Below are 15,000 nucleotides of genomic sequence, written 5' to 3'. Positions count from 1 at the left end.
GAGAGACGCGGAAGTCCCGGGTTCGAGCCACCTATACTTTGGGCCGACCAGATGCGGCAAGGGCGCCCGCATGAGCCCCCGTTGCGTTACAATATGGTAAAAATAAGCGGAAGTTATCTGCCGGTCCGGCACAGTCTGCCATGCTTTTGTCATATACTGTAAAGTGGTGTCGAACTGGGTGTCGAACTGGAGCCTCACCATTTGCATATGTGAGGCTCCAGTTATACATCGAGTGTCACATTAAATGACAAAAATGAAGAGAGTTAAAGCAGCTGGAGAGGTTTTCTTACAACTTTTGAGCTGACACAGTTTTGGAAAATGTTTCCTTCACGCTGCACTGTACAACATAGGCAGCCAAGAGTCTCCAAAACAAAACAGAATTGACAGGAGAAAATTCCCACTCATCCTGAAGTTCCCAAAATCCAGCACTGAGCGTAAACAAAGTGTCTAAGTAGCGTGGGAATGCTAACCCTAACCCTAGCTGGAGTTTGAGCAATCCAGCACTGAGCGTAAAAAGATGAGTCAAAGTAACGTCTAATCGGATTAGTTTCCTTAGAGCTGGTTCAGAGTCTGCTCAAGAGTTTACCTTTCACACATGCGCAAAGAAGAATGTTGGGGGTGCACGCTTCAAGGCGCCTTACAGCTGTAGGGAGTGATTTGAGACAATTCGTGGCGTGTGCTCGTTCCCATATACCATACGCCCCGGGGTGCAGTGCTAGGATGATGTACAATACCGCTTGGGCACGTAACGGCGTTATACGCAAGGTTTTCGTTTGTTCGTTTTGTTTTGCTCTGCTTTGCTTTGTTTTGCTTTCCATCGCGTTGGTAAGAGCGTAAATAAAAAGGCGATTCCTGCGTCTACCACTAATGTAAGAGCTATTTCAAGTGCGACGTGGTGCGGCTTTTCAAATGCTTGTGGGCATTTCTCTGTTGTTGATTCTTTTTTTGTGTGTAACAAAGTGGCATTTTCATGTCCGGACGGGGAGACTTTATCATTCCGACATGAAGCCACCCTTAAGTCCTCTGAGGCGTGTCTGTCTGCAAGGCTTGTATTTTGGAAATGTTTTTTTGAAACGGAGAACGACTTTGAAATAGGCTTCCGCCGGCGCCTCGCGATCCAGGTAAGATTGTAGCAAGAACGCAGCGGCAGTGGGGCTTGCTGTAGTCGTGGCCGAGTGGTTAAGGCGATGTACTAGAAATCCATTGGGGTCTCCCCGCGCAGGTTCGAATCCTGCCGACTACGTTATCCGCCTCCAGTCGGTGTGTTTCGGCGCAAGCAAAGAAGCGCGCCTCTTTGCTGTTCCTGGTGGTTTTAAAACGCCCAATCGCTTGTACCCGCTGCCTTGGAAATAAGTTCTTCAGCGTCCGCGAATGGCATTTTGCAGCTGGAAGCAGATGTCGACGCGTTTTCCACAGAGCACCAAAAAAGCGTCTTTTTTGAAGGCCCAGGCACTGAGCATTGGTGGTTCAGTGATAGAATTCTCGCCTGCCACGCGGGAGGCTCGGGTTCGATTCCCGGCCAATGCAGTGGCTTTTGCAGCGAGCGGCTCCATCACTTGCATCCCCTTGCAACTCGCAACTCAAAAAACCCACTGAAGCTAAGCAGGTGTGAGCCAGGTCAGTACCCGGATGAGGGTGAGCTACAGGGAAAAACAAAGCTTCCAGCTGGAAGCGGTGTTAATGGTGCCGGCGGTGGGGCGCTCACCCTGAGGTCTGTGCGGGTCCCAATGCCCCAGTATAGTGACGGAGATGCTATGTTGTAAAATGGCGCTGTCTTTTGGATGAGATGTAAAACCGAGGTCACAGCGCTCTGTGGTCATTCAAAATGACCACCAAAACCTTTGACAAAAGCTCTTGGTCATTGATGGTCTTCAATAATGCTTCTCCTTTAGGTACATTTTAAATCAGCTGAAAAATGCTGTGAAATGGGGGGGCACTTCAGGCCAGTGTAGGATTTGGGTTACAAGAACCATGAAACTGCACGAGAAAGCCCGTACACTGAATTACACGGCTTTCTATTCAAAGGAGGACAAAAGAAATTCCCTGAGTTCGATTTTTTGCAGCACAGAGAGGAGCACTGTTGTGAGGCCGGTTAGCTCAGTTGGTTCGAGCGTGGTGCTAATAACGCCAAGGTCACGGGTTCGATCCCTGTACTGGCCAGGTCCTTTTCTCCTCTCTTACCAAAGCTGTTAGGTTCCTTTCCGTGGTGAGAGGGGTTGTCATGCAACGCTGCCACATAGTGCCGACAGACAAGAGTGTTGCGGGAGAAGAGAAAAGTGTTTGAAGATTTAAGAGTGTCTTAGGTGGAGCCAAAATCAAGTGTCACAAATACAAGTGGGAGGATTTCCAATGTTTAATATGGTAAAAATAAGCGGAAGTTATCTGCCGGTCCGGCACAGTCTGCCATGCTTTTGTCATATACTGTAAAGTGGTGTCGAACTGGAGCCTCACCATTTGCATATGTGAGGCTCCAGTTATACATCGAGTGTCACATTAAATGACAAAAATGAAGAGAGTTAAAGCAGCTGGAGAGGTTTTCTTACAACTTTTGAGCTGACACAGTTTTGGAAAATGTTTCCTTCACGCTGCACTGTACAACATAGGCAGCCAAGAGTCTCCAAAACAAAACAGAATTGACAGATAGGAGAAAATTCCCACTCATCCTGAAGTTCCCAAAATCCAGCACTGAGCGTAAACAAAGTGTCTAAGTAGCGTGGGAATGCTAACCCTAACCCTAGCTGGAGTTTGAGCAATCCAGCACTGAGCGTAAAAAGATGAGTCAAAGTAACGTCTAATCGGATTAGTTTCCTTAGAGCTGGTTCAGAGTCTGCTCAAGAGTTTACCTTTCACACATGCGCAAAGAAGAATGTTGGGGGTGCACGCTTCAAGGCGCCTTACAGCTGTAGGGAGTGATTCGAGACAATTCGTGGCGTGTGCTCGTTCCCATATACCGTACGCCCCGGGGTGCAGTGCTAGGATGATGTACAATACCGCTTGGGCACGTAACGGCGTTATACGCAAGGTTTTCGTTTGTTCGTTTTGTTTTGCTCTGCTTTGCTTTGTTTTGCTTTCCATCGCGTTGGTAAGAGCGTAAATAAAAAGGCGATTCCTGCGTCTACCACTAATGTAAGAGCTATTTCAAGTGCGACGTGGTGCGGCTTTTCAAATGCTTGTGGGCATTTCTCTGTTGTTGATTCTTTTTTTGTGTGTAACAAAGTGGCATTTTCATGTCCGGACGGGGAGACTTTATCATTCCGACATGAAGCCACCCTTAAGTCCTCTGAGGCGTGTCTGTCTGCAAGGCTTGTATTTTGGAAATGTTTTTTTGAAACGGAGAACGACTTTGAAATAGGCTTCCGCCGGCGCCTCGCGATCCAGGTAAGATTGTAGCAAGAACGCAGCGGCAGTGGGGCTTGCTGTAGTCGTGGCCGAGTGGTTAAGGCGATGGACTAGAAATCCATTGGGGTCTCCCCGCGCAGGTTCGAATCCTGCCGACTACGTTATCCGCCTCCAGGCGGTGTGTCACAGCGCTCTGTGGTCATTCAAAATGACCATCAAAACCTTTGACAAAAGCTCTTGGTCATTGATGGTCTTCAATAATGCTTCTCCTTTAGGTACATTTTAAATCAGCTGAAAAATGCTGTGAAATGGGGGGGCACTTCAGGCCAGTGTAGGATTTGGGTTACAAGAACCATGAAACTGCACGAGAAAGCCCGTACACTGAATTACACGGCTTTCTATTCAAAGGAGGACAAAAGAAATTCCCTGAGTTCGATTTCTTGCAGCACAGAGAGGATCACTGTTGTGAGGCCGGTTAGCTCAGTTGGTTCGAGCGTGGTGCTAATAACGCCAAGGTCACGGGTTCGATCCCCGTACTGGCCAGGTCCTTTTCTCCTCTCTTACCAAAGCTGTTAGGTTCCTTTCCGTGGTGAGAGGGGTTGTCATGCAACAATTGACATATGTGAGGCTATATGTGAGGCTCCAGTTATACATCGAGTGTCACATTAAATGACAAAAATGAAGAGAGTTAAAGCAGCTGGAGAGGTTTTCTTACAACTTTTGAGCTGACACAGTTTTGGAAAATGTTTCCTTCACGCTGCACTGTACAACATAGGCAGCCAAGAGTCTCCAAAACAAAACAGAATTGACAGATAGGAGAAAATTCCCACTCATCCTGAAGTTCCCAAAATCCAGCACTGAGCGTAAACAAAGTGTCTAAGTAGCGTGGGAATGCTAACCCTAACCCTAGCTGGAGTTTGAGCAATCCAGCACTGAGCGTAAAAAGATGAGTCAAAGTAACGTCTAATCGGATTAGTTTCCTTAGAGCTGGTTCAGAGTCTGCTCAAGAGTTTACCTTTCACACATGCGCAAAGAAGAATGTTGGGGGTGCACGCTTCAAGGCGCCTTACAGCTGTAGGGAGTGATTCGAGACGATTCGTGGCGTGTGCTCGTTCCCATATACCGTACGCCCCGGGGTGCAGTGCTAGGATGATGTACAATACCGCTTGGGCACGTAACGGCGTTATACGCAAGGTTTTCGTTTGTTCGTTTTGTTTTGCTCTGCTTTGCTTTGTTTTGCTTTCCATCGCGTTGGTAAGAGCGTAAATAAAAAGGCGATTCCTGCGTCTACCACTAATGTAAGAGCTATTTCAAGTGCGACGTGGTGCGGCTTTTCAAATGCTTGTGGGCATTTCTCTGTTGTTGATTCTTTTTTTGTGTGTAACAAAGTGGCATTTTCATGTCCGGACGGGGAGACTTTATCATTCCGACATGAAGCCACCCTTAAGTCCTCTGAGGCGTGTCTGTCTGCAAGGCGGTGTGTTTCGGCGCAAGCAAAGAAGCGCGCCTCTTTGCTGTTCCTGGTGGTTTTAAAACGCCCAATCGCTTGTACCCGCTGCCTTGGAAATAAGTTCTTCAGCGTCCGCGAATGGCATTTTGCAGCTGGAAGCAGATGTCGACGCGTTTTGCACAGAGCACCAAAAAAGCGTCTTTTTTGAAGGCCCAGGCACTGAGCATTGGTGGTTCAGTGGTAGAATTCTCGCCTGCCACGCGTGAGGCTCGGGTTCGATTCCCGGCCAATGCAGTGGCTTTTGCAGCGAGCGGCTCCATCACTTGCATCCCCTTGCAACTCGCAACTCAAAAAACCCACTGAAGCTAAGCAGGTGTGAGCCAGGTCAGTACCCGGATGAGAGTGAGCTACAGGGGAAAACAAAGCTTCCAGCTGGAAGCGGTGTCAATGGTGCCGGCGGTGGGGCGCTCACCCTGAGGTCTGTGCGGGTCCCAATGCCCCAGTATAGTGACGGAGATGCTGTGTTGTAAAAGGGCGCTGTCTTTTGGATGAGATGTAAAACCGAGGTCACAGCGCTCTGTGGTCATTCAAAATGACCACCAAAACCTTTGACAAAAGCTCTTGGTCATTGATGGTCTTCAATAATGCTTCTCCTTTAGGTACATTTTAAATCAGCTGAAAAATGCTGTGAAATGGGGGGGCACTTCAGGCCAGTGTAGGATTTGGGTTACAAGAACCATGAAACTGCACGAGAAAGCCCGTACACTGAATTACACGGCTTTCTATTCAAAGGAGGACAAAAGAAATTCCCTGAGTTCGATTTCTTGCAGCACAGAGAGGAGCACTGTTGTGAGGCCGGTTAGCTCAGTTGGTTCGAGCGTGGTGCTAATAACGCCAAGGTCACGGGTTCGATCCCCGTACTGGCCAGGTCCTTTTCTCCTCTCTTACCAAAGCTGTTAGGTTCCTTTCCGTGGTGAGAGGGGTTGTCATGCAACGCTGCCACATAGTGCCGACAGACAAGAGTGTTGCGGGAGAAGAGAAAAGTGTTTGAAGATTTAAGAGTGTCTTAGGTGGAGCCAAAATCAAGTGTCACAAATACAAGTGGGAGGATTTCCAATGTTTAATATGGTAAAAATAAGCGGAAGTTATCTGCCGGTCCGGCACAGTCTGCCATGCTTTTGTCATATACTGTAAAGTGGTGTCGAACTGGGTGTCGAACTGGAGCCTCACCATTTGCATATGTGAGGCTCCAGTTATACATCGAGTGTCACATTAAATGACAAAAATGAAGAGAGTTAAAGCAGCTGGAGAGGTTTTCTTACAACTTTTGAGCTGACACAGTTTTGGAAAATGTTTCCTTCACGCTGCACTGTACAACATAGGCAGCCAAGAGTCTCCAAAACAAAACAGAATTGACAGATAGGAGAAAATTCCCACTCATCCTGAAGTTCCCAAAATCCAGCACTGAGCGTAAACAAAGTGTCTAAGTAGCGTGGGAATGCTAACCCTAACCCTAGCTGGAGTTTGAGCAATCCAGCACTGAGCGTAAAAAGATGAGTCAAAGTAACGTCTAATCGGATTAGTTTCCTTAGAGCTGGTTCAGAGTCTGCTCAAGAGTTTACCTTTCACACATGCGCAAAGAAGAATGTTGGGGGTGCACGCTTCAAGGCGCCTTACAGCTGTAGGGAGTGATTCGAGACGATTCGTGGCGTGTGCTCGTTCCCATATACCGTACGCCCCGGGGTGCAGTGCTAGGATGATGTACAATACCGCTTGGGCACGTAACGGCGTTATACGCAAGGTTTTCGTTTGTTCGTTTTGTTTTGCTCTGCTTTGCTTTGTTTTGCTTTCCATCGCGTTGGTAAGAGCGTAAATAAAAAGGCGATTCCTGCGTCTACCACTAATGTAAGAGCTATTTCAAGTGCGACGTGGTGCGGCTTTTCAAATGCTTGTGGGCATTTCTCTGTTGTTGATTCTTTTTTTGTGTGTAACAAAGTGGCATTTTCATGTCCGGACGGGGAGACTTTATCATTCCGACATGAAGCCACCCTTAAGTCCTCTGAGGCGTGTCTGTCTGCAAGGCTTGTATTTTGGAAATGTTTTTTTGAAACGGAGAACGACTTTGAAATAGGCTTCCGCCGGCGCCTCGCGATCCAGGTAAGATTGTAGCAAGAACGCAGCGGCAGTGGGGCTTGCTGTAGTCGTGGCCGAGTGGTTAAGGCGATGGACTAGAAATCCATTGGGGTCTCCCCGCGCAGGTTCGAATCCTGCCGACTACGTTATCCGCCTCCAGGCGGTGTGTTTCGGCGCAAGCAAAGAAGCGCGCCTCTTTGCTGTTCCTGGTGGTTTTAAAACGCCCAATCGCTTGTACCCGCTGCCTTGGAAATAAGTTCTTCAGCGTCCGCGAATGGCATTTTGCAGCTGGAAGCAGATGTCGACGCGTTTTCCACAGAGCACCAAAAAAGCGTCTTTTTTGAAGGCCCAGGCACTGAGCATTGGTGGTTCAGTGGTAGAATTCTCGCCTGCCACGCGGGAGGCTCGGGTTCGATTCCCGGCCAATGCAGTGGCTTTTGCAGCGAGCGGCTCCATCACTTGCATCCCCTTGCAACTCGCAACTCAAAAAACCCACTGAAGCTAAGCAGGTGTGAGCCAGGTCAGTACCCGGATGAGGGTGAGCTACAGGGAAAAACAAAGCTTCCAGCTGGAAGCGGTGTTAATGGTGCCGGCGGTGGGGCGCTCACCCTGAGGTCTGTGCGGGTCCCAATGCCCCAGTATAGTGACGGAGATGCTGTGTTGTAAAAGGGCGCTGTCTTTTGGATGAGATGTAAAACCGAGGTCACAGCGCTCTGTGGTCATTCAAAATGACCACCAAAACCTTTGACAAAAGCTCTTGGTCATTGATGGTCTTCAATAATGCTTCTCCTTTAGGTACATTTTAAATCAGCTGAAAAATGCTGTGAAATGGGGGGGCACTTCAGGCCAGTGTAGGATTTGGGTTACAAGAACCATGAAACTGCACGAGAAAGCCCGTACACTGAATTACACGGCTTTCTATTCAAAGGAGGACAAAAGAAATTCCCTGAGTTCGATTTTTTGCAGCACAGAGAGGAGCACTGTTGTGAGGCCGGTTAGCTCAGTTGGTTCGAGCGTGGTGCTAATAACGCCAAGGTCACGGGTTCGATCCCCGTACTGGCCAGGTCCTTTTCTCCTCTCTTACCAAAGCTGTTAGGTTCCTTTCCGTGGTGAGAGGGGTTGTCATGCAACGCTGCCACATAGTGCCGACAGACAAGAGTGTTGCGGGAGAAGAGAAAAGTGTTTGAAGATTTAAGAGTGTCTTAGGTGGAGCCAAAATCAAGTGTCACAAATACAAGTGGGAGGATTTCCAATGTTTAATATGGTAAAAATAAGCGGAAGTTATCTGCCGGTCCGGCACAGTCTGCCATGCTTTTGTCATATACTGTAAAGTGGTGTCGAACTGGAGCCTCACCATTTGCATATGTGAGGCTCCAGTTATACATCGAGTGTCACATTAAATGACAAAAATGAAGAGAGTTAAAGCAGCTGGAGAGGTTTTCTTACAACTTTTGAGCTGACACAGTTTTGGAAAATGTTTCCTTCACGCTGCACTGTACAACATAGGCAGCCAAGAGTCTCCAAAACAAAACAGAATTGACAGATAGGAGAAAATTCCCACTCATCCTGAAGTTCCCAAAATCCAGCACTGAGCGTAAACAAAGTGTCTAAGTAGCGTGGGAATGCTAACCCTAACCCTAGCTGGAGTTTGAGCAATCCAGCACTGAGCGTAAAAAGATGAGTCAAAGTAACGTCTAATCGGATTAGTTTCCTTAGAGCTGGTTCAGAGTCTGCTCAAGAGTTTACCTTTCACACATGCGCAAAGAAGAATGTTGGGGGTGCACGCTTCAAGGCGCCTTACAGCTGTAGGGAGTGATTCGAGACGATTCGTGGCGTGTGCTCGTTCCCATATACCGTACGCCCCGGGGTGCAGTGCTAGGATGATGTACAATACCGCTTGGGCACGTAACGGCGTTATACGCAAGGTTTTCGTTTGTTCGTTTTGTTTTGCTCTGCTTTGCTTTGTTTTGCTTTCCATCGCGTTGGTAAGAGCGTAAATAAAAAGGCGATTCCTGCGTCTACCACTAATGTAAGAGCTATTTCAAGTGCGACGTGGTGCGGCTTTTCAAATGCTTGTGGGCATTTCTCTGTTGTTGATTCTTTTTTTGTGTGTAACAAAGTGGCATTTTCATGTCCGGACGGGGAGACTTTATCATTCCGACATGAAGCCACCCTTAAGTCCTCTGAGGCGTGTCTGTCTGCAAGGCTTGTATTTTGGAAATGTTTTTTTGAAACGGAGAACGACTTTGAAATAGGCTTCCGCCGGCGCCTCGCGATCCAGGTAAGATTGTAGCAAGAACGCAGCGGCAGTGGGGCTTGCTGTAGTCGTGGCCGAGTGGTTAAGGCGATGGACTAGAAATCCATTGGGGTCTCCCCGCGCAGGTTCGAATCCTGCCGACTACGTTATCCGCCTCCAGGCGGTGTGTTTCGGCGCAAGCAAAGAAGCGCGCCTCTTTGCTGTTCCTGGTGGTTTTAAAACGCCCAATCGCTTGTACCCGCTGCCTTGGAAATAAGTTCTTCAGCGTCCGCGAATGGCATTTTGCAGCTGGAAGCAGATGTCGACGCGTTTTCCACAGAGCACCAAAAAAGCGTCTTTTTTGAAGGCCCAGGCACTGAGCATTGGTGGTTCAGTGGTAGAATTCTCGCCTGCCACGCGGGAGGCTCGGGTTCGATTCCCGGCCAATGCAGTGGCTTTTGCAGCGAGCGGCTCCATCACTTGCATCCCCTTGCAACTCGCAACTCAAAAAACCCACTGAAGCTAAGCAGGTGTGAGCCAGGTCAGTACCCGGATGAGGGTGAGCTACAGGGAAAAACAAAGCTTCCAGCTGGAAGCGGTGTTAATGGTGCCGGCGGTGGGGCGCTCACCCTGAGGTCTGTGCGGGTCCCAATGCCCCAGTATAGTGACGGAGATGCTGTGTTGTAAAAGGGCGCTGTCTTTTGGATGAGATGTAAAACCGAGGTCACAGCGCTCTGTGGTCATTCAAAATGACCACCAAAACCTTTGACAAAAGCTCTTGGTCATTGATGGTCTTCAATAATGCTTCTCCTTTAGGTACATTTTAAATCAGCTGAAAAATGCTGTGAAATGGGGGGGCACTTCAGGCCAGTGTAGGATTTGGGTTACAAGAACCATGAAACTGCACGAGAAAGCCCGTACACTGAATTACACGGCTTTCTATTCAAAGGAGGACAAAAGAAATTCCCTGAGTTCGATTTTTTGCAGCACAGAGAGGAGCACTGTTGTGAGGCCGGTTAGCTCAGTTGGTTCGAGCGTGGTGCTAATAACGCCAAGGTCACGGGTTCGATCCCCGTACTGGCCAGGTCCTTTTCTCCTCTCTTACCAAAGCTGTTAGGTTCCTTTCCGTGGTGAGAGGGGTTGTCATGCAACGCTGCCACATAGTGCCGACAGACAAGAGTGTTGCGGGAGAAGAGAAAAGTGTTTGAAGATTTAAGAGTGTCTTAGGTGGAGCCAAAATCAAGTGTCACAAATACAAGTGGGAGGATTTCCAATGTTTAATATGGTAAAAATAAGCGGAAGTTATCTGCCGGTCCGGCACAGTCTGCCATGCTTTTGTCATATACTGTAAAGTGGTGTCGAACTGGGTGTCGAACTGGAGCCTCACCATTTGCATATGTGAGGCTCCAGTTATACATCGAGTGTCACATTAAATGACAAAAATGAAGAGAGTTAAAGCAGCTGGAGAGGTTTTCTTACAACTTTTGAGCTGACACAGTTTTGGAAAATGTTTCCTTCACGCTGCACTGTACAACATAGGCAGCCAAGAGTCTCCAAAACAAAACAGAATTGACAGATAGGAGAAAATTCCCACTCATCCTGAAGTTCCCAAAATCCAGCACTGAGCGTAAACAAAGTGTCTAAGTAGCGTGGGAATGCTAACCCTAACCCTAGCTGGAGTTTGAGCAATCCAGCACTGAGCGTAAAAAGATGAGTCAAAGTAACGTCTAATCGGATTAGTTTCCTTAGAGCTGGTTCAGAGTCTGCTCAAGAGTTTACCTTTCACACATGCGCAAAGAAGAATGTTGGGGGTGCACGCTTCAAGGCGCCTTACAGCTGTAGGGAGTGATTCGAGACGATTCGTGGCGTGTGCTCGTTCCCATATACCGTACGCCCCGGGGTGCAGTGCTAGGATGATGTACAATACCGCTTGGGCACGTAACGGCGTTATACGCAAGGTTTTCGTTTGTTCGTTTTGTTTTGCTCTGCTTTGCTTTGTTTTGCTTTCCATCGCGTTGGTAAGAGCGTAAATAAAAAGGCGATTCCTGCGTCTACCACTAATGTAAGAGCTATTTCAAGTGCGACGTGGTGCGGCTTTTCAAATGCTTGTGGGCATTTCTCTGTTGTTGATTCTTTTTTTGTGTGTAACAAAGTGGCATTTTCATGTCCGGACGGGGAGACTTTATCATTCCGACATGAAGCCACCCTTAAGTCCTCTGAGGCGTGTCTGTCTGCAAGGCTTGTATTTTGGAAATGTTTTTTTGAAACGGAGAACGACTTTGAAATAGGCTTCCGCCGGCGCCTCGCGATCCAGGTAAGATTGTAGCAAGAACGCAGCGGCAGTGGGGCTTGCTGTAGTCGTGGCCGAGTGGTTAAGGCGATGGACTAGAAATCCATTGGGGTCTCCCCGCGCAGGTTCGAATCCTGCCGACTACGTTATCCGCCTCCAGGCGGTGTGTTTCGGCGCAAGCAAAGAAGCGCGCCTCTTTGCTGTTCCTGGTGGTTTTAAAACGCCCAATCGCTTGTACCCGCTGCCTTGGAAATAAGTTCTTCAGCGTCCGCGAATGGCATTTTGCAGCTGGAAGCAGATGTCGACGCGTTTTCCACAGAGCACCAAAAAAGCGTCTTTTTTGAAGGCCCAGGCACTGAGCATTGGTGGTTCAGTGGTAGAATTCTCGCCTGCCACGCGGGAGGCTCGGGTTCGATTCCCGGCCAATGCAGTGGCTTTTGCAGCGAGCGGCTCCATCACTTGCATCCCCTTGCAACTCGCAACTCAAAAAACCCACTGAAGCTAAGCAGGTGTGAGCCAGGTCAGTACCCGGATGAGGGTGAGCTACAGGGAAAAACAAAGCTTCCAGCTGGAAGCAGTGTTAATGGTGCCGGCGGTGGGGCGCTCACCCTGAGGTCTGTGCGGGTCCCAATGCCCCAGTATAGTGACGGAGATGCTGTGTTGTAAAAGGGCGCTGTCTTTTGGATGAGATGTAAAACCGAGGTCACAGCGCTCTGTGGTCATTCAAAATGACCACCAAAACCTTTGACAAAAGCTCTTGGTCATTGATGGTCTTCAATAATGCTTCTCCTTTAGGTACATTTTAAATCAGCTGAAAAATGCTGTGAAATGGGGGGGCACTTCAGGCCAGTGTAGGATTTGGGTTACAAGAACCATGAAACTGCACGAGAAAGCCCGTACACTGAATTACACGGCTTTCTATTCAAAGGAGGACAAAAGAAATTCCCTGAGTTCGATTTTTTGCAGCACAGAGAGGAGCACTGTTGTGAGGCCGGTTAGCTCAGTTGGTTCGAGCGTGGTGCTAATAACGCCAAGGTCACGGGTTCGATCCCCGTACTGGCCAGGTCCTTTTCTCCTCTCTTACCAAAGCTGTTAGGTTCCTTTCCGTGGTGAGAGGGGTTGTCATGCAACGCTGCCACATAGTGCCGACAGACAAGAGTGTTGCGGGAGAAGAGAAAAGTGTTTGAAGATTTAAGAGTGTCTTAGGTGGAGCCAAAATCAAGTGTCACAAATACAAGTGGGAGGATTTCCAATGTTTAATATGGTAAAAATAAGCGGAAGTTATCTGCCGGTCCGGCACAGTCTGCCATGCTTTTGTCATATACTGTAAAGTGGTGTCGAACTGGGTGTCGAACTGGAGCCTCACCATTTGCATATGTGAGGCTCCAGTTATACATCGAGTGTCACATTAAATGACAAAAATGAAGAGAGTTAAAGCAGCTGGAGAGGTTTTCTTACAACTTTTGAGCTGACACAGTTTTGGAAAATGTTTCCTTCACGCTGCACTGTACAACATAGGCAGCCAAGAGTCTCCAAAACAAAACAGAATTGACAGATAGGAGAAAATTCCCACTCATCCTGAAGTTCCCAAAATCCAGCACTGAGCGTAAACAAAGTGTCTAAGTAGCGTGGGAATGCTAACCCTAACCCTAGCTGGAGTTTGAGCAATCCAGCACTGAGCGTAAAAAGATGAGTCAAAGTAACGTCTAATCGGATTAGTTTCCTTAGAGCTGGTTCAGAGTCTGCTCAAGAGTTTACCTTTCACACATGCGCAAAGAAGAATGTTGGGGGTGCACGCTTCAAGGCGCCTTACAGCTGTAGGGAGTGATTCGAGACGATTCGTGGCGTGTGCTCGTTCCCATATACCGTACGCCCCGGGGTGCAGTGCTAGGATGATGTACAATACCGCTTGGGCACGTAACGGCGTTATACGCAAGGTTTTCGTTTGTTCGTTTTGTTTTGCTCTGCTTTGCTTTGTTTTGCTTTCCATCGCGTTGGTAAGAGCGTAAATAAAAAGGCGATTCCTGCGTCTACCACTAATGTAAGAGCTATTTCAAGTGCGACGTGGTGCGGCTTTTCAAATGCTTGTGGGCATTTCTCTGTTGTTGATTCTTTTTTTGTGTGTAACAAAGTGGCATTTTCATGTCCGGACGGGGAGACTTTATCATTCCGACATGAAGCCACCCTTAAGTCCTCTGAGGCGTGTCTGTCTGCAAGGCTTGTATTTTGGAAATGTTTTTTTGAAACGGAGAACGACTTTGAAATAGGCTTCCGCCGGCGCCTCGCGATCCAGGTAAGATTGTAGCAAGAACGCAGCGGCAGTGGGGCTTGCTGTAGTCGTGGCCGAGTGGTTAAGGCGATGGACTAGAAATCCATTGGGGTCTCCCCGCGCAGGTTCGAATCCTGCCGACTACGTTATCCGCCTCCAGGCGGTGTGTTTCGGCGCAAGCAAAGAAGCGCGCCTCTTTGCTGTTCCTGGTGGTTTTAAAACGCCCAATCGCTTGTACCCGCTGCCTTGGAAATAAGTTCTTCAGCGTCCGCGAATGGCATTTTGCAGCTGGAAGCAGATGTCGACGCGTTTTCCACAGAGCACCAAAAAAGCGTCTTTTTTGAAGGCCCAGGCACTGAGCATTGGTGGTTCAGTGGTAGAATTCTCGCCTGCCACGCGGGAGGCTCGGGTTCGATTCCCGGCCAATGCAGTGGCTTTTGCAGCGAGCGGCTCCATCACTTGCATCCCCTTGCAACTCGCAACTCAAAAAACCCACTGAAGCTAAGCAGGTGTGAGCCAGGTCAGTACCCGGATGAGGGTGAGCTACAGGGAAAAACAAAGCTTCCAGCTGGAAGCGGTGTTAATGGTGCCGGCGGTGGGGCGCTCACCCTGAGGTCTGTGCGGGTCCCAATGCCCCAGTATAGTGACGGAGATGCTGTGTTGTAAAAGGGCGCTGTCTTTTGGATGAGATGTAAAACCGAGGTCACAGCGCTCTGTGGTCATTCAAAATGACCACCAAAACCTTTGACAAAAGCTCTTGGTCATTGATGGTCTTCAATAATGCTTCTCCTTTAGGTACATTTTAAATCAGCTGAAAAATGCTGTGAAATGGGGGGGCACTTCAGGCCAGTGTAGGATTTGGGTTACAAGAACCATGAAACTGCACGAGAAAGCCCGTACACTGAATTACACGGCTTTCTATTCAAAGGAGGACAAAAGAAATTCCCTGAGTTCGATTTTTTGCAGCACAGAGAGGAGCACTGTTGTGAGGCCGGTTAGCTCAGTTGGTTCGAGCGTGGTGCTAATAACGCCAAGGTCACGGGTTCGATCCCCGTACTGGCCAGGTCCTTTTCTCCTCTCTTACCAAAGCTGTTAGGTTCCTTTCCGTGGTGAGAGGGGTTGTCATGCAACGCTGCCACATAGTGCCGACAGACAAGAGTGTTGCGGGAGAAGAGAAAAGTGTTTGAAGATTTAAGAGTGTCTTAGGTGGAGCCAAAATCAAGTGTCACAAATACAAGTGGGAGGATTTCCAATGTTTAATATGGTAAAAATAAGCGGAAGTT

The 15,000-nt window shown here is 48.4% G+C and overlaps 17 non-coding genes across 17 annotated transcripts; all 17 read left to right on the top strand.

Annotated features, from left to right (window-relative positions):
• The first annotated feature begins 2,086 nt into the window (after positions 1-2,086).
• trnai-aau (transfer RNA isoleucine (anticodon AAU)) lies at positions 2,087-2,160 on the top strand. The gene has a single exon. It is a non-coding gene; the product is annotated as a tRNA-Ile (tRNA).
• A 1,258-nt stretch (positions 2,161-3,418) lies between these two features.
• On the top strand, positions 3,419-3,500 carry trnas-aga (transfer RNA serine (anticodon AGA)). The gene has a single exon. It is a non-coding gene; the product is annotated as a tRNA-Ser (tRNA).
• A 308-nt stretch (positions 3,501-3,808) lies between these two features.
• trnai-aau (transfer RNA isoleucine (anticodon AAU)) lies at positions 3,809-3,882 on the top strand. Its single transcript has one exon. It is a non-coding gene; the product is annotated as a tRNA-Ile (tRNA).
• A 1,130-nt stretch (positions 3,883-5,012) lies between these two features.
• Positions 5,013-5,083, top strand: trnag-gcc (transfer RNA glycine (anticodon GCC)). Its single transcript has one exon. It is a non-coding gene; the product is annotated as a tRNA-Gly (tRNA).
• A 559-nt stretch (positions 5,084-5,642) lies between these two features.
• Positions 5,643-5,716, top strand: trnai-aau (transfer RNA isoleucine (anticodon AAU)). The gene has a single exon. It is a non-coding gene; the product is annotated as a tRNA-Ile (tRNA).
• A 1,270-nt stretch (positions 5,717-6,986) lies between these two features.
• On the top strand, positions 6,987-7,068 carry trnas-aga (transfer RNA serine (anticodon AGA)). The gene has a single exon. It is a non-coding gene; the product is annotated as a tRNA-Ser (tRNA).
• A 213-nt stretch (positions 7,069-7,281) lies between these two features.
• On the top strand, positions 7,282-7,352 carry trnag-gcc (transfer RNA glycine (anticodon GCC)). Its single transcript has one exon. It is a non-coding gene; the product is annotated as a tRNA-Gly (tRNA).
• A 559-nt stretch (positions 7,353-7,911) lies between these two features.
• Positions 7,912-7,985, top strand: trnai-aau (transfer RNA isoleucine (anticodon AAU)). Its single transcript has one exon. It is a non-coding gene; the product is annotated as a tRNA-Ile (tRNA).
• Positions 7,986-9,243: 1,258 nt separating this feature from the next.
• Positions 9,244-9,325, top strand: trnas-aga (transfer RNA serine (anticodon AGA)). The gene has a single exon. It is a non-coding gene; the product is annotated as a tRNA-Ser (tRNA).
• Positions 9,326-9,538: 213 nt separating this feature from the next.
• Positions 9,539-9,609, top strand: trnag-gcc (transfer RNA glycine (anticodon GCC)). The gene has a single exon. It is a non-coding gene; the product is annotated as a tRNA-Gly (tRNA).
• A 559-nt stretch (positions 9,610-10,168) lies between these two features.
• Positions 10,169-10,242, top strand: trnai-aau (transfer RNA isoleucine (anticodon AAU)). The gene has a single exon. It is a non-coding gene; the product is annotated as a tRNA-Ile (tRNA).
• A 1,270-nt stretch (positions 10,243-11,512) lies between these two features.
• trnas-aga (transfer RNA serine (anticodon AGA)) lies at positions 11,513-11,594 on the top strand. Its single transcript has one exon. It is a non-coding gene; the product is annotated as a tRNA-Ser (tRNA).
• Positions 11,595-11,807: 213 nt separating this feature from the next.
• trnag-gcc (transfer RNA glycine (anticodon GCC)) lies at positions 11,808-11,878 on the top strand. Its single transcript has one exon. It is a non-coding gene; the product is annotated as a tRNA-Gly (tRNA).
• Positions 11,879-12,437: 559 nt separating this feature from the next.
• trnai-aau (transfer RNA isoleucine (anticodon AAU)) lies at positions 12,438-12,511 on the top strand. Its single transcript has one exon. It is a non-coding gene; the product is annotated as a tRNA-Ile (tRNA).
• Positions 12,512-13,781: 1,270 nt separating this feature from the next.
• On the top strand, positions 13,782-13,863 carry trnas-aga (transfer RNA serine (anticodon AGA)). The gene has a single exon. It is a non-coding gene; the product is annotated as a tRNA-Ser (tRNA).
• Positions 13,864-14,076: 213 nt separating this feature from the next.
• On the top strand, positions 14,077-14,147 carry trnag-gcc (transfer RNA glycine (anticodon GCC)). Its single transcript has one exon. It is a non-coding gene; the product is annotated as a tRNA-Gly (tRNA).
• Positions 14,148-14,706: 559 nt separating this feature from the next.
• Positions 14,707-14,780, top strand: trnai-aau (transfer RNA isoleucine (anticodon AAU)). The gene has a single exon. It is a non-coding gene; the product is annotated as a tRNA-Ile (tRNA).
• Positions 14,781-15,000: the final 220 nt, after the last annotated feature.

Source organism: Lepisosteus oculatus, unplaced genomic scaffold, assembly GCF_040954835.1.
Source record: "Lepisosteus oculatus isolate fLepOcu1 unplaced genomic scaffold, fLepOcu1.hap2 HAP2_SCAFFOLD_63, whole genome shotgun sequence".
NCBI lineage: Eukaryota > Metazoa > Chordata > Actinopteri > Semionotiformes > Lepisosteidae > Lepisosteus > Lepisosteus oculatus.
Note: the sequence above shows the minus strand (reverse complement) of the source record. Positions and strands in the feature narration are given on the sequence as shown.